This window comes from Adiantum capillus-veneris, chromosome 1, assembly GCF_014529385.1.
Source record: "Adiantum capillus-veneris isolate H3 chromosome 1, ASM1452938v2, whole genome shotgun sequence".
Lineage (NCBI taxonomy): Eukaryota > Viridiplantae > Streptophyta > Polypodiopsida > Polypodiales > Pteridaceae > Adiantum > Adiantum capillus-veneris.
This window is the reverse complement of record NC_140931.1, coordinates 28,377,148-28,400,641: the sequence shown is the minus strand read 5'-3', so window position 1 is coordinate 28,400,641 and position 23,494 is coordinate 28,377,148. Positions and strand designations below refer to the sequence as shown.

Below are 23,494 nucleotides of genomic sequence, written 5' to 3'. Positions count from 1 at the left end.
GGACGGCCTCAATCCGGGTTCTGGACTCAGCCCTGCGAAGTACAGCAGGCCGCGGTACCCTTCGACAGGGAGAGATTCCAAGCATTGTGCACCCTTGCAGGGGCGAGCACACCCGCAACACGAGGTTCCACTCTACGCTGTTGTTTTTCGACAGGGGAGGCGTCTGCAAGTCCCGATACACTCAAAAAAAAAAAAAACCTTTTCAAAGGTTGTTGTAGCCTTGGGCATTAGAGAGGTTTTTCCGGCATTGGTTTTTGGTTTTCAGCTTCAGCCCTGCGAAGTACAGCAGGTCGTGGTGCCCTCCAGAAGATACTCGACACAGTTAAATCTCCAGGTCACGACACAGTTCAAGCCTTCTCACAGTTCTGAAGTTCATAACTTTTTCAAAGGTTGAAGCCTTGAGCATTCTCAAAGGGTTTTCCCTCTAGAATTTGCGAGTCAGTGGTTGGTTCGCTTTTATCCCCTCAAGCACAGGGATGGCTACTCCAAAGACCCCCGCCAAAACAAGACCGAGTTTTGCAATAGTGCTGGCAGCCCCTAGCAAACTTGATCGCATCACGCAGTTGCAAGCAACTCTTGATCGAGTCTTGGAGGAAAACTTTGAACTCAAATCTCGCCTGTGCAAATTAGAAGAACAATTCAAGTATATGGCTGACCTCACCACCGACAAGGTAAAGGAGGTTGCGGCAAAGGTTAGCCAAGTTCACTCAACAACCATTGCCCAAGTAAAGACGTGTGTAACAAAGGAAATCTCCGAACAAAAATCTCAAGAAGATAATGCTCTCAAGGTACGCATCGGTGGGCTCCCCTTGCAGTGGTGCACTGTTGAGGACACCCTTGAAGAGGCAATCATCAAACTTAACAACATTATTGAGCCAATCAACATCAAGTCAGAGAATGTCGCTTGGATCAATGATACACATCGTCATGTGCGTCCCGAGCATTGTGTTCTTACCTTCAAGAACAAAGAGGAGCGGGTGAAGTTTCTACATCAGTCCCGCCTTCTCAAAGAAAACAAGCTTTGGATTGCAGAAGAATTGACCATGAATCAACTCAAGAGTAAAGCGAGTGAGCTTAAGAAGGTGCATGAAGCGCGTAAGCAAGGAAAATGGGCAATCTATCGAGGTGGCAAAGCGATCATCCAGGAATTCCGAAATCCCAAACCAGCTCTCCCCCCAGCCGACCCTTAGGTTTTTGTTTGTTTTCTCCTACCCTACCCTCTTGATGGACCCTCAGTCCTTAACTGATATGTATCAGCACACACTGAGAATGAATCATTGTAATGTTGTGTTCTTGGTCCCATAGGTCATATATGACCTCCGTGGACGATAATCCAATCTATCTATCTATCTATCTCTCTCTCTCTCTCTCTCTCTCTCTCTCTATATATATATATATATATATATATATATATATATATATATATATATTATCTCGCTACTTTCTATCCCTCTCTTGACTGGTTTACCCTAGCCTCCTCCAAGCCTTTATACGTGCTCGCCACCACGCTCCAAGGCATCACCTGACGGGGGGGGGGGTTAAGCCATACCCCTGCCCTCCCCTTGCCAAACACAATAAGGGCACTACCCCATCTCCTTGTGATGAAGCCAAAGGATCTATGATGGGGTGGAGATAGTGCTACCAAGTTGCTGAGGACGTGCTGCCAACCTGATGCAGACTTGTCGAGTGTTGCTACTGCGTCGAGTGTCCTAAGTCAAAGGACTGAGTGGCGTGCAGAGGATGTCATGTGAAGATTAGATGCCTTGCAGAGGACGGCATAGGTGGTCCCATCGTCAAAAGATTGGATGTCCTATAGGGGATTCCATTATGACCAACATTTCAATAGAATCGCGACAAGCCCCAACTATACAACCCGTAGATAGCATGTCCACCTTTGACACACTGGCATCTTGCCCATGGAGCTTCTTTCTATGGTTGTCGCCCCTCAAAAGGATCGACCCTCTACCCGCCAAGAACCAAGAATATCGGCTCTCAAGGCTTAGATCCAAGTCCTCATAGAGGAGAAGTAGCCCTCAAGTAAGGGCTAAACAAGCTGGAGAGCTCACAAGAAGGAGAGATTCAAACCCTGCTTGCAAAGGCATGGCAAGTTGAGCCCTCCCTCACCGAGGTCATATTTTCTCAAAAGAAAGTCCATGAGATAACACCTAAGTTGCATTTTACATCATATGGTGTATATATAATACGCTTTAAATGGGCTTATTATACAATAACTATCTTTATTCAGCCGTATTATACAGTGCCACATCAACAAAAACACCGTATCATATAATTTTTTACAATTATGATCAAAAAATTATTTCGGTCGAATATTTATTTTGATTGAAATATGTATCTCGATTGAAACATAGTCATTTATATACGTGAAAACGAATTTTTTTCCTCATTCTATTTGATCTCTCTTCCCCCTTGTGTCATTGTTAGGTGAGCTTTACAACATCAAAAAATTAGTAAAAAAATTTATTTATAAATTTAATAATCAATTTTTTAAAGTAAAAAGTTAGAGCTTAGGGTGAAAACTTAAATGTAAAAGTTAGAAAAGTTAGAGCTTAGGGTGAAAAGTTAAATGTAGTTTCTTTTAGGTTATGAAGTTTTAAGTTTAAAAATTACCTGCTTTGTGTGAAGTATATCTTACACTGGGAGGTAAATTAAGTAAAGTGATTAGTGATTGCTTGCCTTGTGTAGAGTAAACTCACACTCGGAAGTGAATTAGGATAGTTATTAAAGCTACCAGTTATTTTCTTTGTGTTGAACTATGTTCTCACCTAGAAGTAGCTTAAATTACATAGTTAAAGTTAGTAGATACTTGCTTTGTGTTGAACTATCTATGTTCACACTTGGAACTAAGATTTATCTAATGATTATCAATCATGTGTAGCGTAATACTCACACTAGAGGCAATTTAGGTAGATTAAATATTTCTTGCTTTGTGTAGAGGTATTTTCACACGTAGAAGAGATTTAGATGAGTAGTGAACTATGATTGCTTGCCATGTGTAGAGTTACACTCACACTTGGAGGTAATTTAGGTAGGATTTTTAAAGATATCTTGCTTTGTGTAGAGTTTACTCACACTTGGAAGTTATTGAGATAGATTAAGTAATTTTTTTAATCATGATTCATGTATAGAGTGAAGCTCAATTGGTTAGTGGAAAGACGACATCAAAGTTAAGGTTTAAGACCTGCGGACATAATTTTTAAAAAAAATGCACACAAGATACAAGAACATGTGTTCAAAATTCCTAGAAATGTGGGAGCTTGCATAACCCCCCCCCCCCCCCCCCCCCCAAAGGTATTGAAGAAAAATTTCCTGAGTGGGCACTCAAGGCAAAGAGAGTACATCTTGAGGGAAAAAACAAGGGTGGTCCCAAAATGATGGCTCCATCTATGGATAGGGACATGGAGACGACACTTGAGAATGATCAAAAACCCTCCATCGACCCCTGATTATATTCAAGGAGGGTGTCATTCATCCTTTGCTGGGGCTTGTAGCTCTAATCCCACCGCAAGCTCTGCTAACATAAGCCGAAGAGAAGCATGGACTGGAGAAGAACTTGCACCATGTGGTTCTACTTTGCATTAGTTAAACAAAGGCTGCTTGAACTCTATCTTAAATGGATGCAAGCATTTGTTGAACGTGGAATTCTTTCTAATGCCATTCAAAATCCTATCTTCAAAGATGCTTTAATTAGCACAATGAAGAAGGGTTTTGTGATACCTGATTATATAAGATGCGTACAAAACATTTAGATAAAGTGAAAGCTACATCAGATAATATTTTAAAGTGCATAACTCTTGATTATGTGCCATAGTATGGATGCACAATCGCTCTAGATGGTTGGAAAAATTGTCAAAAGAAACCACTGATTAATGTGATGTTGATTTGTCCAAGAGGATCCATCTTTCTTGAAGCGATCGACACATTCCTTAAAGAGAAAATTAGTGTGGATATCTTGCTGGTGTATATGAGTGTTTGATCAAAAGAGCAGGGGGACCTAAAAATGTGAAGGCCATTGTTATAGATAATGCATCTACTACAAAGCATCTGGAAAAGAAATTGAAGCAAATTATCCAGAGATTACATGGGTTCCATGTGCTACCCACACTTCGAATCTGCTCTTGAAGGACTTTGGAAAAGCTCCTTCTATTAAGCAAACTCTTCTAGATCCAAACCGCTTAGTGAAGTTTATAAGAGAGCATTCATTTTCTTACGCTATGTTTAGAACAAAGTCCCCAACCAAAAATTTACAGATTTTTTGTGTGACTCATTTTGCGACACTACAGCAGGTTAAAGCAACCCTTCTTAAAACAGTAGCAGATAGAAGATGGGACATTTGGCTTGATAAATATCCCAAGTATAAACTTGTTGCTTCCAAGTGCTACCAGCTTATGAACTCTCCTAGTTTTTGGAGAATTGTAGATTTGTTTACTGATACATGCCTGAAGCCTCTATATTTGGACGAGTTTACTTATACATGCATGAAACCTCTCACAAGTTAAAGATTGTACATCTTATCAGGAAAAGCGAAAGCCATGATGATGTTATTTGTCAAAAGATGATGGGAGTAGCTGCATACTCCTTTACATGGAGCAGGTTTCGTCTTAGATCCCAAGTTCTAGATGCACGATTAATCTTCAAACAATGATGTGATTTCAAGAAAATGTGTGCCCAACTATTAGGCAATGTGGATGGACAGGTGGCATACACACAGAAGACGGCCTATACTAGTAGAGAAGGAATGTATGGGGAACCTTGGCATATAGATGCTATCAAGACGATGAGTGCACCAGCTTGGTGGAAGGATTATGGTCGAGACAAAGTGGAACTTCAACATATGACTGTGAGAGTATTTTCTGTTTTGGCCTCAAGTGGTAGATGTGAAAGAAATTGGTCTTCATTTGCTTTTGTACATACTAAAAAATGAAATTGATTAAGTTTTAAACGAACTACGAACTTGGTGCATGTATTTTCTAACATGCACCTTATGCATAAGCCAACAAAGTTAGCCACATGTGCCACTGAAGAAAGATTCGAAGCTTTCAAACACACAAAGAAATTGCAAAATGAGCTCAACTCCAATGATGAAATGGAATGGAACCCGAAAGACATTGATATGGAATGTTCAGATGGAACCCGAAAGACAAATAGAGATTTACATATCAAAAAGAGGTTTTAGTTACGGATCTTGAGATTTAAGATACCAAAAGAGCATATTATTTTTTGGGAGATTTAATTTAGATCATGGGTTGGCTCCCCTTGAAGATCAGATATGTGAAATTTTGAATTGCCTAGACCAGCATTGCCTATCTCTTCTTTGATTACCAACCCATATCTTGCCTTGTACCATGCCATCTTTCTTTCTAACTCTTCTATACGAGAGCGCACCATGGGTGGAGTCTCTTTTTGACTTGCCAAATCCACACCTTGGGTTGCAAGTGCTCAATGATTGTTGTTTCCTTGGGCAAATATGTGTAACTCCTTTTGCCAGGAGGGTCTTCTTGATTGGCTTCTCGTACACGGGTGTCCTTTGTCGACGCCTCCTGTAGTGGGACGATCATTTCAATCTACTCTAAGCCACGATACATAATAACAATAGCACTATTTCACAAAGTAAATTGCCACTTCATTAATATCTGGTGGTGGTATGTATACTTGGATACATCTTGAAAGTTGCATTCACTCTCTGATTCCAGGTTGAGCTTTGATTTCTAGATGAACCATTCTCTCAAAGCTTCTAGTGACTTCGCCCAATAATTGCTTTAGTGTGTTGTGCATAACTCCATAAGTGCATAGAGTCGGGTCAAATGAAACAGGGAATGTCATAAAATCTAATATCTAACTAACCCAAATGATTTTCTCATATTAAATTGATCACTTAATGTGGGAGAATAAACGGGAACAAGTGTTAAGATATAGGTATGTGCTTATAGATCTATCTCAACACGGGGCCAATGGTAAAGGGGCCCAAAAAGGGAGATGGTCTATCAAAGAGCAAGGCTAACCAATGGAGCATAAGACCTTAGGGTTAGCTTCATTGAAGACCTCCAATAAATGTGTGTAAAAGTCCTTTGACCTTAAGTAAGCTAGGGCTGAGCTTGAGGTGGGAACCCGGCCCAAGCTCGAGGTGCTTGTCATGCTTGAGGTGTTTTTCATGCTTGAGGTGCTTGATTAAGATGCTTGAGGTGCTTGACTGGCTCCATGCTTGAGGTGCTTGACTTGCTGCATGATTAAAGTACTTGAGGTGCCTTGAGAAGCTTGCCTGAGATGCTTGTGGGAACACCCCCTAGTTCAAGTGCTTTGTCATGCTTGGTGAGTAAGGTGCTTGATCACCTAAAAGTCAAAAGCATTCCTACAAGAGGGGGGGCGAGCCCTTTTCCTAGGGGCTAGAGAGAGAACACCCACTCACACACACAAGGGAAGCCCAACTTGAAGAGGCAGCAAGGACACATGTCAGGCCCCTACCCATGTTACCTTCATGTGTTGCTTGAAGCCTATTGGCTAGGCTTCAAAGGGGTCCAATGATAAATTACATGAATTATCTAATTGTTTTAGCATTTATCAAGTCCTCTCTCTCAAAGGGGAAAGGGGGACACTTGTCCCAAGGCTACCCATGTTGCTTGTAATGGCTCTTGCTTGTGATTGGCTAGGCCTGGAGGGGTCCAATGAGCTTCAGGCATGAGCTACAAGGGGGGGTCGACCCAAGCAAGCTAGGGGGGTGCCTAGGGGGTATACTCACCCACACACACTCACAAGCACTCTCATTGTGTGATATGCAAAGTGCAAGAGCTCCCTCTCCAAGCAAGTAGAGGTTGAGAGCCTACACCAACACTCTTGGCTATGGAGTGCAAATCCAACCAAGAGCCATGCTTCAATGCTTAAGCTTGCCATATCCTTCTTCTTCATTACTATGCTATTATGTATGCTAGCAACAAGAGTATGATAAGTGAGGAACTAATTCTTTCTCCTACGAAATGTTTCTTCTTCCTCTTCCCTACCCTCATTCCCTGCTAGCTCTCTCCACCTTCGAAGGTGTTTGAGGTCTTGGGACTGAGGCTTGGGATAGTTAAAGCTTTCTTCAAGTTTATGTTATGTTTGTGGTGCATGAAGCCTTCCATCTTCATGGCATCACCTAGGTCACAAGGAACACAAAGACTGTATTGTAACAAGTCTCTCTTTATGGGAGAAATCATAATACAAATGCCTATTGGAGGGGGGACCGGATCCACATAAATCCGGTCCTCAATTGTTGTCATGTTCTCTAAACTCTCTCTCTTGCAAAAGTATTGTCTATGCCAAGTTAACTAATTGCTATGATTATGTTGCTATCTTCAATTATGTCTACCCGCTATGCTCACAAAATCATTTCTTGAAAGTACTCTCATTAAATTCCGCTATTCTCAAATTGAATAGGCAAATTCCATTACATTGGTATCAGAGCATTTGGTTTCTCTTTTCTTGCTTAAGAAGAGAGGTCCTTAAGTAGCCTATAAATGGTTGATGTTGTTAATTATAATAGAGTAAGTGGAACTGGGATCTAATACTGGTTTTGTTAAGCCCACTATGTGGGGGATGGTGCACACCTTGGGAGCTTTGGACTTAATAATGGAGTCTTTTTAGACTTGCCTACGGCTTTACCATTATTGAGCCATAAGAAGTCCGAAAGGAGCTAGCCCTTGGCAACTCTGCTATGTTAGACCTACTCCTCTACTCTCTATAATTAACCACTTTGAGCCGTGGGTGTAGATACTTAAGAGCCGATTTTCAAAGGCTAAGAGGAGTGGCAACTAAGGTTTTGAATTGCCAAAGCATACACTAAGTACATACATAAAATTTTGTTAACATGGCTGACAATAATCAAGAGAGTAGAATGAACATTGATAGCTTTGATTTTGCACATGAAGGTGCTAATGATGATGCTCCCATGTTTGTGAATTATCTTGTGACTAGGTTGCAACAAGCTATGGGCAACCCTACCTTGCAAGCCGAAGTTACTCAACAACTTCGTGCCTATGGAATTTCCCTTCCTCTCCAAGAGGAGAGAGAGCTTAGGAGGCCTCTTGAAGAGACCCCCAAAAGAAGACTCTCTCCCATTCGAGAGGAGGAATACAAAGAGAAAGAAAGCAATGAATGTCTAAGTTCTTCTGAAGATGTGGCTCCACGAAGAAGGCGGTCTAGACGATCGCCTACTCCTCCCAAGAGGAAAAGAGCAACCCATAGTCCTTATCCTTATCACTCTCAAAGGCAAGAGAGGAAACAAAGGAAGAAAAGGGCTAGGAAGAGGTTACCCTCTTCTCCTTCTTCTTCACCTTCCTTCTCTTCCGATGAAAGTTATGGCTATTCTCCTAGAGAATACAAGAGGGGAGGGCATCGCAAATCATTTCCTGCATGGCGAAGGTCACAAAAGCTAAAGAAGTTTAAGGAGGGAGGAAAGAGTATCTCTTTTCTCACCTACGATGGCACCTGTGGTGCTACCGACAAAGTGTTGGCCTTCATCCAGCAATTTGATGCGGCCTTTGGGGACGAGGGCTTCACAGAGTCCTCCAAGCTACGCCATGTAGCTATGCACTTCCAAAAATCAGCTCGTCAATGGTGGGCTAGCCTTCATGGCAATGGAGAAGCCCCAAAGACATGGAAAACTCTACGAGTTTCCATCATGAAGCAATTTCTTCCAAGCGATACTAAAGATAAAGTTCTTACCGAATGGCGCGGCTTGAAGCTCCTCTCTCATGAGTCTATCAACAAGTATGTAGATAAGTTTTGGGATTTACATCTCAAAGCTACTGTCTTTCAAAAGATAGACTTTGCCGAGCAAAGACAGCAATTCTGTGCGGGATTACCTGAAGAGATGGCCGAATATATCAACTCTCAATGGCCCGGTACTATTACCGAAGTAATCCACCACACCATGGTTGCTTCACGCATCAATTTCCATCAAGGAGCTAGACGTAATGTCAAGCCCATGGAAAACAAAGATAAAAATGATGCAAAGGGGAAATCCAATGCTCAAAATAATTCCCAAGGCACTTCCAACAACAACAACAACAATCAGTCCAAGGAGAAGGGAGTTTACAAAGGTAAAAACAAACTCTCTCCTGAAGAGCTTGAAGCTTTTTGCAAGGACCATAAGTGTTTCAAGTGTGGGGAGCAAGGACATGGCTATCGTTCTTGCCCCAAGAAGAATACTCGCAATGAGACTCCTAGGGCTTCCACCATCGAAGCTCCAAAAGAGGATGCTCATTGCAAAGGATCATCACTCTCCTATGCTTGGGGAAAGGTACGAGAGCATGATGCCTTCATCTTGTTTGACCCTGGCTCTACTCTCAACTTCATATCAATAGAGTTGGCCACCAAGTTGGGCATTCAAGCTTTTGAGATGGGAGATATAGTAACAGCTGATGCAGCTTTCAAGGGACAACAAGCCTCCGTTACTCCCTTGATTGGGAAGTTGAGGCTTCATGTCCAAAGCTATGTCGACAAAGAAGATTTCTTCATCTCTCCCCTCCAACATCAGGATGTTATCCTAGGGGCACCATGGTTTGATCGCATGGCTGCCAACATGAAGTTCCCTGAAAGGAGAATTTACTTCACCTACAGGGGAAAGAACATGTATGTAGATGCTAGTGAGCGTGGTCGCACTATTCCACTTGTAAATCCTCTTTCTTTTGATAAATCAATGAAGAGCTCAGTTTCTGCGTACATGATTTATGTCAAAGAGTCTCTAAAAGCTAATAATGTTTCATCAAATGAAAATGATAGGAATCAAGAAGAGTTAGACTTGTCTACTTTTCTAAAAGGATTCCAAGATGTGTTCATCGATGATATCCCTATGGACCTACCTCCAAAACGAGGGGATGATGACCATCGTATTGAGCTCCTTCCAGGAAGCTCACCGCCTAACAAACCTCCTTATCGAGTCTCACAAGATCAACAAGAGGAGATCATGAGGCAAGTACAAGAGCTGGTAGACAAAGGGATGGTGAGGCCTAGCTCCTCTCCGTTTTGTTCTCCAGTCCTTTTAGTGCAAAAGAAAGATGGTACATACCGTATGTGTGTGGACTATCGAGCACTAAACCATATCACTATTAAAAACAGATTTCCCATACCTCGGGTAGAAGATCTGTTTGATAAGCTACAAGGCTCTACCTACTTCAGTAGGATTGACCTTAAGAGTGGCTGTCATCAAATAAGGATAGTGGATGAGGATATCTTAAAGACCGCGTTTCGCACAACATTTGGTCTTTATGAATATCTAGTCATGCCTTTTGGCTTGACTAATGCACCAGCTACGTTCAATCGTTTGATGGAGAAAATTTTTAGACCATATCGAAAATTCACTGGAGTGTTCTTCGATGATGTCATCATCTACTCCAAGTCTTTGGAGGAACATAAGCAACATCTCCAAGTGATTTTTCAAGCCTTGAGGGAGAACAAACTTTTTCTCAACCAAAAGAAAAGTGAATTCTTCCTTCAAGAGATTCAATATCTAGGCCATATTATCTCTCACGATGGTATTCGTATGGATCCATCAAAGTTAGAGGTAATAAAATCATGGCCTAACCCAAGGAATCTACATGAGCTAAGAAGCTTTATTGGTATGTGTGCATACTATAGACGCTTCATAGCAAAATTCTCTCAAGTGGCAGGACCACTACACGACTTAACCAAGAAGAACGTTAAGTTTGTATGGACTGCTAAGGAGCAAAATGCTTTTGAAAAACTCAAAGAGAAGCTTACTTCACAACCAGTCCTCGTACTTCCGGATCTCTCAAAGCCCTTTGAGGTCCAATGTGATGCTTGTGGTGATTGCCTTGGAGTGGTTTTGCTTCAAGAAGGGCATGCCATAGCATATGAGAGCCGAAGGCTCAATGGTGATGAACGATTCTTGGGCATTTATGAGAAAGAGCTTTTAGCTGTTCTACATGCCCTAGACACATGGAAGCACTACCTATTGGGGACTCCATTTATCCTACGAACCGACCACCAAAGTCTCAAGTATTTCATGACGCAAACCAAGCTTTCTGACAAACAAATGAGGTGGGCAAATTTTCTTTCGCAATTTAATTTTCATATTGCTCACATAGCTGGTAAGCACAATCAAGTTGCCGATGCACTTTCACGACGACCAAAAGTTAATGCGGTGTCTATAGCTACTCACAATGATCTATCCTCTTTGATAGATGAGTATGCTACTAACCCTGACTTTAGAGACATAATGTCAGCCCTTGCTTTGGGGAAGAAAGAGGAACCATTCACCTTGCAAGATAGTTATCTTCTTCACGGCAATAGGCTATGTGTTACCCATTCCCTTCGTGAGAAGGTTATGTATGAATCCCATGCTCCTCCATATGCAGGGCATAGAGGTATTCAACCTACTCTCCGAGGAGTAGAGACGTATTTCTATTGGCCTACCATGAAAGTGGACATACAAGAGTATGTTTCAAAATGTGTAGTATGCCAAAAGACCAAGTATGATAGAGGGAAGCAACCTGGATTACTCCAGCCATTGCCTATTCCAAATTCACCATGGGAGAGTATATCCATGGATTTCATCTTTGGATTACCCAAGTCTATCCATGGGAATACAGGAATATGGACAATAGTCGACAGGTTTAGCAAGCAAGCACATTTTATTCCTGTCAAAAAGACTATTAAGGCACATCAAATGGCAACTCTCTTCATATCTCAGATTTTCAAACACCATGGATTACCCACATCCATCGTGTCAGATAGAGATCCTAGAATGACCAGTAATTTCTGGAAAGGTCTCTTTGAAAATCTAGGAACAAGATTGAATTTCTCTTCGACCTATCACCCACAAACGGATGGCCAAAGTGAGATAGCCAATCTTACGATACTCGATCTACTCAAGACTTATGTTACCTAAGTAGATCAACGCTCACAATGGGAAAAGTAATTACCGCTAGTAGAGTATGCCTACAATAATACTGTACATACTTCTACGGGCAAAGCACCTTTCGAGATCATAGAAGGAAGACCTAAAAGTCCCTTGCTACTGAAAGTACATGGGAAAATCTTCGCCGCTGATGAGTATAGCCGTGACCTACAAGAATCTTTTCAAAAGATTAGGGAGGCTATAGCCATCTCTCAACAAAGGCAAAAAGCTGCTACTGATAAGCACAGAAGAGCCTTAATGTTCAAAGAAAATGATTGGGTCTTACTCAAGTTTCCTAAGGCTCGATTAAGGCAAACGACGGGCAAAAATCCTACGGGCCATCAAAAGTATTATGCTAAACTAGCAAAAAGATACTATGGTCCTTTCCAAATCTTGAAGCCTATCAATGAGACGGCTTATCAACTCAAGTTGCCCAACCATTGGCTTATACACAATGCCTTTCATGTAAGCTTACTTAAGCCCTACAAAGGAGAGCCACCAATTGAACCAATTATTGAAGGCCCTCCCGAAGTTGAAGACCAAGAAGAGGTGCTACAACCCGAGCTATCCTTCGGCATGAAGACAAGGTACTACGACATGGTAAGATTATCCGACGGTATCTTATTAAGTTCAAAAATTATCCTTTTGAAGATGCTAAATGGATGCAAGGAGTACAACTTAAGGATAGTATGAACCTTGTCAATGCTTACAATGCTACATTAGAGTAAGCAAATGTACAAATTTCTTTTAAATAGCTCATGTTTTTGTCTTATATGACTAGTCCTCTTTTTAATTGTGCACAAAATTTAACTAGTATGCATGCTTAGAATCATGTTTGTGATGACGACGTCTCTCAAACACCAAGTAGAATTTGTCACTCTACTTTGGGAGAATAAAATGGACTAAAGAACAGACATGCTTGCGGCAGCTATGTCTCCCAAGCACCAAATGGATTAAACATCCATCTTGGAAAGATGTCATAGGGTAAAAAGGGATCCTTTACCCGCTAAGTACGATTGACTAATGACTAAGAATTTATCTTTTCTACCTCATAGTCGAGGACGACTATGATTTCAAGAGAGAGGTAATGTCATAAAATCTAATATCTAACTAACCCAAATGATTTTCTCATATTAAATTGATCACTTAATGTGGGAGAATAAACGGGAACAAGTGTTAAGATATAGGTATGTGCTTATAGATCTATCTCAACATGGGGCCAATGGTAAAGGGGCCCAAAAAGGGAGATGGTCTATCAAAGAGCAAGGCTAACCAATGGAGCATAAGACCCTAGGGTTAGCTTCATTGAAGACCTCCAATAAATGTGTGTAAAAGTCATTTGACCTTAAGTAAGCTAGGGCTGAGCTTGAGGTGGGAACCCGGCCCAAGCTCGAGGTGCTTGTCATGCTTGAGGTGTTTTTCATGCTTGAGGTGCTTGATTAAGATGCTTGAGGTGCTTGACTGGCTCCATGCTTGAGGTGCTTGACTTGCTGCATGATTAAAGTACTTGAGGTGCCTTGAGAAGCTTGCCTGAGATGCTTGTGGGAACACCCCCTAGTTCAAGTGCTTTGTCATGCTTGGTGAGTAAGGTGCTTGATCACCTAAAAGTCAAAAGCATTCCTACAAGAGGGGGGGCGAGCCCTTTTCCTAGGGGCTAGAGAGAGAACACCCACTCACACACACAAGGGAAGCCCAACTTGAAGAGGCAGCAAGGACACATGTCAGGCCCCTACCCATGTTACCTTCATGTGTTGCTTGAAGCCTATTGGCTAGGCTTCAAAGGGGTCCAATGATAAATTACATGAATTATCTAATTGTTTGAAGCCTAGCCTATTGGCTAGGCTTCAAAGGGGTCCAATGATAAATTACATGAATTATCTAATTGTTTTAGCATTTATCAAGTCCTCTCTCTCAAAGGGGAAAGGGGGACACTTGTCCCAAGGCTACCCATGTTGCTTGTAATGGCTCTTGCTTGTGATTGGCTAGGCCTGGAGGGGTCCAATGAGCTTCAGGCATGAGCTACAAGGGGGGGTTGACCCAAGCAAGCTAGGGGGGTGCCTAGGGGGTATACTCACCCACACACACTCACAAGCACTCTCATTGTGTGATATGCAAAGTGCAAGAGCTCCCTCTCCAAGCAAGTAGAGGTTGAGAGCCTACACCAACACTCTTGGCTATGGAGTGCAAATCCAACCAAGAGCCATGCTTCAATGCTTAAGCTTGCCATATCCTTCTTCTTCATTACTATGCTATTATGTATGCTAGCAACAAGAGTATGATAAGTGAGGAACTAATTCTTTCTCCTACGAAATGTTTCTTCTTCCTCTTCCCTACCCTCATTCCCTGCTAGCTCTCTCCACCTTCGAAGGTGTTTGAGGTCTTGGGACTGAGGCTTGGGATAGTTAAAGCTTTCTTCAAGTTTATGTTATGTTTGTGGTGCATGAAGCCTTCCATCTTCATGGCATCACCTAGGTCACAAGGAACACAAAGACTGTATTGTAACAAGTCTCTCTTTATGGGAGAAATCATAATACAAATGCCTATTGGAGGGGGGACCGGATCCACATAAATCCGGTCCTCAATTGTTGTCATGTTCTCTAAACTCTCTCTCTTGCAAAAGTATTGTCTATGCCAAGTTAACTAATTGCTATGATTATGTTGCTATCTTCAATTATGTCTACCCGCTATGCTCACAAAATCATTTCTTGAAAGTACTCTCATTAAATTCCGCTATTCTCAAATTGAATAGGCAAATTCCATTACAGGGAATGCACTGCACGATTTAAACTAGAACTGCTCCACAAGTTCAATCACAAAATCATCGAAATTTGCCTAAAGTGGATCAAACGCTCAATGCAAATGATCATTTGAAGCTCCATAGGGAGATAAAAGAAAAGCATCACAAATGATTTTGTGATGCTGACACAATAACTTTGTGTTTACCATGACTGAAGCATAAAAATGCACAAAGCAAATAAAAGTAAGGTAGATATAGTATAGATATAACTTTCGCTTATATGATTGTAAATAGAAAAATATAAAAACATTTCATGAACAACAACGAGAACCAGCAACAAAAGATCTAAAAATACATAACCCCTCCCTGTAGTGCGATGTGGTGGTTAGCAACAGCTAGAGACAAAGAATCTATTAAAACCAATCTCCTTGTGGTGTGATGTGGTAGTCAGCAGCAGTCAGGGACAAAAGGATTTAAAATACATAACCCCTCCCTGCACTGCGATGTGGTCAGCAACAGCTAGAGACAGGGAATCTATTAAACCCAATCAACCTGTAGTGTGACCCAGTGGTCAACAACAACTAGGAACAAAGGATTTAAAATACCCAAGCCCTCCCTGCAATGCAACACGGTGATCAACAACAGTTAGAGACGAGGAATTTATTAAATCCAATCAACCTGCAATGCAACGCGGTGGTTAGCAACAAACAGGAATGAAGGATTTTAAATACATAACCCCTCCTTGGAGTGCAACCTGATGGTCAACAACATCCAAAGACAAGACATTTATTAAATACAATCAACCCGCAGTGCAACGAGGTGGTCAACAACAACTAGGAACGAAGGATTTAAAGTATGTAACCTCTCCCTACAATATGACACAAGGGTCAGTAACAACCAAAGATTGGGAGTCTATTAAATTCAATCTTCCTGCAATGCAATGCGATGGTCAACAAAAGCCAAGAACAAAGGAGTTAAAAATCCTAAACCCCTCCTTGTAGTGTGACACAGTGGTCAGCAAAACAGACAGATATGAGGAATTTATTAAACCCAATCTTCCTTCAGTGCGACGTGGTCGTCAGCAACAACATCCAGAAATAAAAGATGTAAGAGAGTTGACCCCTCCCTACAATGCGACACGATGGTCAGCAAAAACGAGAGACGGGAAATCTAATTGCACATCCTAAGCTACTCCTTGCAGTGTGACACGGAGTTCAGCAACAATCAAGAACTAAGTGTCTAAAGTCTAAACCCCCTTGCGGTGTGTCATGATGATCAACACAACCAAGGACGGTGTCTAAACTCTCTCTCTCTCTCTCTCTCTCTCTCTCTCTCTCTCTCTCTCTCTCTTTATAGTGTGACACGGGGGCAACACAACCAAAGAAAGGCTACTAACCTGCAAACGAACATTGAGGTGTGAGCAATGCTCCACAATAACAATGCTAGCAAACACAAAATTAGAGAAAAAAACAAAAAAAAGAAGAAAAAGTGATTACCTGTGACTAATTTTTGTCTCTCTGTCTCTATCACAAGGTCACTATCATGACAATTTGAACGAACTATCATGGTGCCTATTTTATAAAACAAAATATATTTTGATCAAAATATGGATATAGAACATATAATATGGATATACAACATTTAATATCAAATTATACGTACAATTTTTGTTATACGGACGTATAAATGCAATTTAGGATAACACATGGAATCACAAAGAAGATCAACATTGAAACCCTTTCAAGAACACAAACTACAAGAATCTCTTAGCCTCAAAGTGAGAATTGGGGGATTTCCATCACCTTGGTGCACTCACGAGGACACACTAGAAGCTGCAATAGCCAAGCTTAATGACATCCTCCAACCAATCACCATCGAGCCCAACACAGTCTCTTGGATCAACAACACAAATAGATGCGTGCCACTTGAGCACTATGTCATCACCTTCATGACAAATGAGGAGCGGATGAAGCGATTATGCCAATCCCGTCTCCGCAAGGGAACCAAGTTCTAGATAGGAGAAGAATTGACTACCAACCAGCAAAAACTCAAAGAAAATGAGCTCAAGAAGATACATGAAGCCCACAAACAAGGTAAATGAGCAGTCTATCAAGGTCGTAAAGCGATCATCCAAAAGTTTCAGACTCCCAAACCAACATCTCCATCCCTTGACCCTCCTTAGTTCTAGTTTTGGTTTTGTTTTTTTTTTCTTCTTCTTCTTTTATCCTACGGATGGTCCTCCAAACCCTAACTGATGTGTATCCTACACCTTCAAACAAAAGGAATCATTGTACTGTTTTTGTTTTGATGCCATAGGTCATATCTGACCTTGGTGGACAATAATCCAATCTACCTATCTCCCTATCTCTCTACTATCTCTCTCTCTCTCTCTCTCTATATATATATATATTCTCTCTCTACTCACTCTCTCTACATTTTGTCACTACTTTCTCCCTCTCCTCACTCTCTCTACATTGCCCTTTTTGACCATTTCTACACTTTTCTCCCCTTTAAACTACTCAATTTTTTTTTTCTCAAACTCATTTTGTTATTTTTCAATTAATCTAGTTATTTTTATTTTTTTACTTTTTTATTTCTTTTTATTGTTTGATTTTTCTTTAAGTTTATTTAGTCTTTTTTCACCTAGTTCAATTAGTTTCAAACTTAGCTCTCTTTCACTTAATAAAACATTAATCTACACTAATCAAACAAATATTTTACTGCTTCTCTTTCTCTCTTACAAACCTACGGATTCACCTGCGTGGAGGGACATTGAGACTCATTGTGCAGAGTTTTGGCTAGAGCCTTGACACTTGAGGCTTGGATTGGAAAGTGGCAGTGTTAATATCTTTGGCACCAAGTCTACATCATGGACCACTTGGCCTATGATGATCATCAAATACAATATTCCACCATGGGAGACAACCAAGAAGGGAAATATAATTCTTTCTTTGCTTATGCTAGGGGAAGTACAAAGTGGAAAATAGTGATGTTTACCTTGAGCCCCTCATTGCGGAGTTGGAGGAGTTATGGAAGGGCATCTCCATTGTTGATGTTACACCTCCAAAGAAGAGGAAAGGGGCTATTGTGAGTGGTATCCTTATGTGGACTATGCACAAATATATTGGACTTGGAGTCATTTTTGGTATGTTGTGTGCATTCTTCTCGCTATTTAACATTTGAAGTTTTAATAGTTTTCTCCAACAATATGAGTGCATGATTGTACACATCGGGCCACAACGTGTATCCTACTTGTGGACCATCATTGGTGATGGAGCGGCCAAATGCCTTGCACAAAGGTAATCTATTTAAACAACCATCATTTCCTACCTGAAAGTTAAAACAAATACAAGGCTCCAACAAATAGGAAGACACCTCTAAAGTGTAATGGCAGATTGGGCAAGCATCTGGGAAGAGCACTAAAATAGTGATGCATCCCCATCTACTCCACCAAAGGCTTCTATATTGGAAGGAATTAAAAATACGACATCTCTTGGATCCCATGCACATATTCAAGAATTTTTCTCACACCCTAGGGGACCACATTACAAGCAAAAGGGACCCATTGAAGGCGAGGGAGGATTTGAGGGCCTTGAAATGTCTCCTCGCATCTGCCACTCCATGTCGAGCCCCCAATGGGAAGATTGTGCTTCCTAAAGCCCCATGGATTCTAACCAAAGAGAAGCTTGATTAAGTGAAGGGTTCCAGAGCCCTAACATGATATATGAGGTCACTAAAGGGAGCTTTCACAAAGGAAAAGAAATATGGAAGCATTCAATCTTATGGGTTGAAGTCCTCCTATTGGCACAAGATGTTACAAGTAGTTCTTTCATTTAATTTTTGTGTTGTCTCTCACTTAGTTTAAGTATTGAATTTTGTGTATGACTAAAACCATATCTTGTTTTAAACTTTTGACATTGTAGTTCATTTTGCTCGTGAGTATATGCACATGCAGGGACAAGAAAGTGAGGGAAGTTATTTTCAAACTTGGGGATTTAGTAAGGTACATCACATCTCCATTCAACTAAACTTTTCTATATACACTAAACCTTCAACATACACTTAGTGTACTCTTGTGTCTTATCTAGTAGATTTGCAAGCTTCAAAGAAATGGAAATAGATGCCATCTTTCCTGCTCAAATACTTGTTGTGGAAACATAGTGTGTCATCGAGGATGCATTTTCTTGATCGGTTCTTGTTAAGTCCACCTCTTGGTTCATGTGGTTGAGGAGATTTCTATATGTGGAGTAGTGCATGCACAATGGACATTCATTTTAGAGAGGTTTTTAAAGACTCTCAAGGATTTTGTGCAAAAATGGGCCCAACTAGAGATAGGCCTGGCCAAAGGATGGATCGTGAAAGAGGCACTTTTTTACATTTCAGATTATTTAGCTTCTATTGGTCCCTCTATGCCTCACATCCGTTTTGATTAGGAGGAAGCAAGGATGACTTCATACTTGCAAAGTGGAAAAGAAAAATTATTTAACATGGATATGGATCTACGCCGAGTGGTTTAAAAAAAACTTCATTCTTTGCCAAGTGGTCAACAGATTGACAATTGTCAAACAACCATGGATTACGACATCATGCCACATTGACAATCGTCAAACCACCATGGATTATGGAATTATGGGAAACTTTGACACAGATAGTGATGAAGCCAAGTTCTGCGCGAATATTGAAAGGATACCAAAGGTCAATTTTAGAACCTTTCATACCTTCATCTTTGAGTGCAAGTGGTTTGAAAATGTGTCTAAATGCCATTAGAATGGAATCTACATGGTGGACTCTAGTGTGCATCACATGTGGAGCTATGTCAGCTTAGTTTTTCCATGCAATTATGAGCAGGTGAGTGATAACCTTCTTTATCTTGTTTGTTTGTCACATAATACCTATGTCACTCAAATTGGACTTCTATTCTACAGTCATCTATATCCCATCAATCCACCAACCAAACCTTTTGTTTGTAGTTCTAGTAACACTTTGAGGAAGAACCATTTTTGCCACTAATGAAGAGGAGACCATCTTTGACCCTCTCTCACCTACTACTTTGGATGAGGAGGAGATAGAGGAGAAAGAGATCAATGATTCAAGTCCCACAACCACCAATCTTAGCAAGGAGGATGATTTCCATGATGATAATGATGCGATAGAAGATGACGAGCTTGATGATGATTAAGCCAATGCATCTACAAATGATGACTCACTTGATCTCTTTATTGATTTGGAGCCATGGGTTTGGATTTAGATGATGTTACTTGTAGAAAGATGATTCGTAAACATTTTGTATATTTTATTCTATGAAAAGTTTTGTTGTTGGAAAGGGGAACATACCCAACACACAAAAAACTACCTCATATAGCCCTAGGCTTCCATAACACCCCAATCCACTAGAAAACACAACAAAAACTCCACAATTACATAGGAAAACCACCGTTTGCACACACTCGTTGTTACAATGCAAACAAGCCCAATCAAAATGCACATATTCAATTCACTGCCTTCCACAGACACACACAATCTATGTCTATCTCTCTTTGCATAACTCAAACTTGGGGGGGGGGGGGGGGGGGGGGGGGGGGGGGGGGGGCACAAATACCAATACATGCCCAAAAACGCATGCACACAAGCAGAGAAGAGAAGGAGGAAGGTGGAACAGACACCAAAAAATGACAATGATGGTTTTGCTTCATTCAAAACAACTATATACAAATTTTCTCCAAGCTGGTACACACATCGACAAACCTTGGCAACCCGTCTAGCTTTGCATAGCTTCCATGGCTCAATCGCCTCGCAATGGCTCCCACCATACAATGGAAAAATGGCCCCTTAAAAATTTAAAAACCTCCCTTTATAGGAGGGGCTAAAACCAAGAAAAGAAAAAACAAAGGACCTCCGTGCTCGTATAGCTCACTAGGAGCTCATTCTAGCATTTTCCATACACTATACGCACTTGACACACTTCATTTAGCATATTTTACATGGTGTCGATATCTTGATAGCTTTCCACTTCTCTCCCTCTTACTGCATGTGGAACACCTCTTAGTTGCTATCCTCGTCTACCTGGGACACCAAGGCACGTGAGCACCCCCTCAAGGGATGTCACATCACCGTGATAACAGCTTCGTGGTAAGCTCCCCCTCATAAATCGTTTGACCCATGGGAGGTGCCACAGGAACCACACCAACATAACATGCCATTTCAACGTCATCTTTGCGAGGCACTGCCGCCTAAAGGGCTGCCAGAAACACCACCACCACCACCACAAATCGCGCGGGACACAGACGCGCTTTGGCCATCTTTCGAAGAGCTCCCAAGGAGCTCCATGTGATGCTCTTACTCCCCCCACAATGCAGTAGATAAATCCTAGCTCCATTATGTCAACTTCATATATGGGACCATAATAGCTGCCACATGGTGCTTTGTCAAAGACTGGACTCTCAAACTCCATAAACTTCACAAAAACCTTTTTTTCCCATAAGTTTGACACTGTTCCATCCATGCTCAATGCTTTAGTCTCAAAGTCATCAGAACCATCCCAAAGCTTGCATATTGGAGACCCAAGTTCACGTGCTCTCTCCACAATCTGACCCTTCCAGACCCACCAATTGAACTTCCCAAAACCAAGAAAAGATGTATGACACCGCATCACAGTTAATTGCACCAAACTTTGACAAATCGTATCTAGCTGACAAGGCATCTGTTCAAACGAGCTATGAGTCCCTGTCAATTCCATATGTTTCTCTTTACTCTTTAGAACCCTATCCAGCTTCAAAAAAAACTTGATGGCATATTTCCCAATGCAGTCAAACTAATTTAGGACCGGCCCTTCACAAAACTTCAAAATCTTGTACCTTGGTATTTGTGACTCTGATTGTTGATTCATAAAGACTGGCACGCTCCACACTTCAAGCTCTTCAGACATACACTTAAAACCCTCTCTTGCCAATCTTGCACTTCATACTTGCTTTAGTGCCTAGTCCTACACCTGCTAGCCCATCTTTACCTGCTTGTGCCATCTCCTGTGGTGGTTGACACACTTTGGCTGCACCATCATTTCCCAACCCTCTTCTTGAAAATTTATGCTCAACCACACAACAAATTTATTCTTCTACAAACTGCAAAAACTAACCAACACTATGAGCACGAGCCCCACCCCTTGCATCATATCATAGCTTCCACTTGGGTCAAATACCTGGCATTGGTTTTGTCCATCCATCTATAGCAACATTAAGTAGAACTTCACCCAACTTGCTTCAAATAAAGCACTACCGTGCTCACCATTTTTCTCAACACACATACCAATGCACATTCGTGACCCTCCCTCCCAACAAAGTAAAGTGACGCTCTCCATGCAAGAAACCTCCTCCAAAAAAACATGCGGTTGATACAAAAACTTCTCCACATTGGCCTTTGTTGGCACACCCATAGTAGACCACTGTTCATCCAAGATAAACTCCACCCGGAAAAACCCCCGCAACTCATATATGCTGGTCAAAGATTTATCAACAAGCACCTATGTCTCTTCATCCATAGAAACCACATGGCCATCAAATCCCCAATCAGACTTTTTGTGATCCAAAGAACCTGTATCCACCGCATCCTTCGTATAATCTATAGGCAATGGTAGCTACTCCGTTCAACATCCAACCCATCATGAGCCCATACCCCTTGGACTCCTCTTCATCATCGTCCTCTCGTTCACTTTGTAGACTAGCTTGGGTATCTTAGAAAAAGACTTATCCTTCTTAGCAAATTTATGAACCATTTGCACTGCTATATCACTTTTCACAGCCAATGTAATGAGAAAATTCATCAACATGGTTCCGCACGCACCTCAATTGCCTACCTTCCTTCACGGGCTAAGACACTTTGACATGCTCTTCTTTCACATTGACGACCACCATGTTACCAAATAAACAACAAGGTATGTTTACCCATACCAGCACCTGTTCATCAAAACCTATCTCCTTGCATAGTATGTGGACTCATCCACTTTATCCTCCTTACTTGTCTCCCAAAAACTTGAGCTTGTACCTTCATCATCATCAACACCACATGTCGCCTCTATATTAGGATCCTCATCCTTTCGATGCTCCATAGAAAATTGACCACTATGTTGACTCTACACACTTTTTTCACCATCTTCTAGGCTCTTGTCATCTACAACCTGGCTACACTTTGCTACTTCTTCATGAACTCGCTTCAAAAAAACAGGCTCTTTTACCTCTTCAAGGTGCTCTTGAGGCTTGACACCAGCTAGCTCTTCATCACACAAGTTCTCTTTGACAAGAAGCTTATCCTAGTTGACAAGATTTTCTACCATCAGCATATGCACATCATAAACTGGAAACCTCCAAGGAGCGTAATTGGTCATTGGCCTTACCTCAATAGGTTCCACTCATCGAACAATTTGCACCTCCTTTGGTTGAATCATGGACACCATGTCGCCACAACATACATACAATCAATAGGCTTTAACAAATCCAGCTCCAGCTTCTGCTTCAATTTTTGCTCTTGCCAGATACACTATATCTTCATAGCTTTTCTCATTGCACTCCACCTTTTCCATGATCTTTGGATGCAATCACTTATGAAACTTTGACAGCTTCAAGTACTGATTGCCTTTAACTCCTGTAAAAATCTCCAATTGCTTCCAATTGGCTTCAAGCTACTCAAGAAAAATTGAAAACTCTTTACTTACATCTTGGCATATCACCCTCAACTTTGCACCAACCTTCGCTAGAGTAACCACCTTCCAAAACCACTTAAAAAACGGACTCCACGGCTCTTTCCATGAACTTCGATCACCACTTTTCAAACCATCAAGCCATACCTTTGCTCGT

The 23,494-nt window shown here is 41.3% G+C and overlaps 1 pseudogene; it reads left to right on the top strand.

The window, feature by feature from the left end:
• Nucleotides 1-476: 476 nt before the first annotated feature.
• Nucleotides 477-1,305, top strand: LOC147464462 (uncharacterized; annotated as a pseudogene).
• The last annotated feature ends 22,189 nt before the right edge of the window (nucleotides 1,306-23,494 follow it).